The sequence below is a fragment of the Oratosquilla oratoria genome, chromosome 44 (genome assembly GCF_046742065.1).
Source record: "Oratosquilla oratoria isolate Oo_2021 chromosome 44, ASM4674206v1, whole genome shotgun sequence".
Classification (NCBI taxonomy): domain Eukaryota; kingdom Metazoa; phylum Arthropoda; class Malacostraca; order Stomatopoda; family Squillidae; genus Oratosquilla; species Oratosquilla oratoria.
The window spans coordinates 23891745-23892804 of NC_134820.1; positions in this window are offsets into that span (position 1 = coordinate 23891745).

Genomic DNA, 1060 nt, shown 5'->3' on the forward strand with positions numbered 1-1060 from the left:
AAAGAATTGTAGGGATTGAGGCACGTAATGGAGAGGCATGTAGAAAAGACAGTGGAATAGGAGAAATAAAGCTAAAGAAGAATGAAGAGTGAATGAAAGATGAATCTTTCACAGATAGACTTGCCATACGTTTGCCTTAGCTTTTTCGCTGCTATCGACGATTTTAATCAACTACACAACTCTGAAGTACGTCTGTGTAGAAACCTTGCTATTGTCATATTGACAACTAATAATTTCATCCAATGGCATCCTTAAAATCTTTAACGTAATTTATCGCCAACACCATCTGCTACATTTTGTTATGAATTATACGCAATGTTACAATTATCTACGCGCATGTGCTAGCATGTGAACGTAAATGACTGTTGTATTGCTTGTTGGTTCTTAATAAAAATGCATGAAAGTAGCAAATGTTGTTGGCAATAAGTCATCAACGAGAACGGCTCTGTAGCCGTCACCAGGACTCTTTTAGTTCCCGACTCAACGGAAAACAATATCTATGTAAACATCGCTTGAGATAAAGTCATATAACGAATTATATCGCAGTATTGCTAGTGGTCTTTTGTGTTTGTGAGCAAAGACCAAGCGAGCTATTTTCTAGGAACGTAAAGGCAAGTTAGCTAATCTTCTTAGGACCAAATGCCTCCTCCGTGCATCTGCGAAAGCGAGTGTGTCACTCGATGTTCGAATCTACGTGTGTGAGTATCTACACAACTCAGGTAGACAAGTTTCACAGGGAGAATAGATTTAATCAAATCCGGGTTGTAGTTGCCTTAATCACTCTTGTGGGGACAGACGATAGTACTATGCTCGAGGGATTCCGTCACTCATTCTCTGCACTTGGCTCTCTCAAGTTGGACCACACCCTCCCTCCCCTTTCACATAAGAACTGACAACCGGCGACTGCTCTCCTCCTCCTCCTCCTCCTCCTCCTCCTGTCAGCCTGTGACATTGACACAAACCTTCAATAATGCAACACATTGATCCAGCGTTTATTTCCTGAGAGATCTATGGGAGGGCTTATTCGGTGATCGTTGCCGGTGAGAGTGAGGCTAAGGGT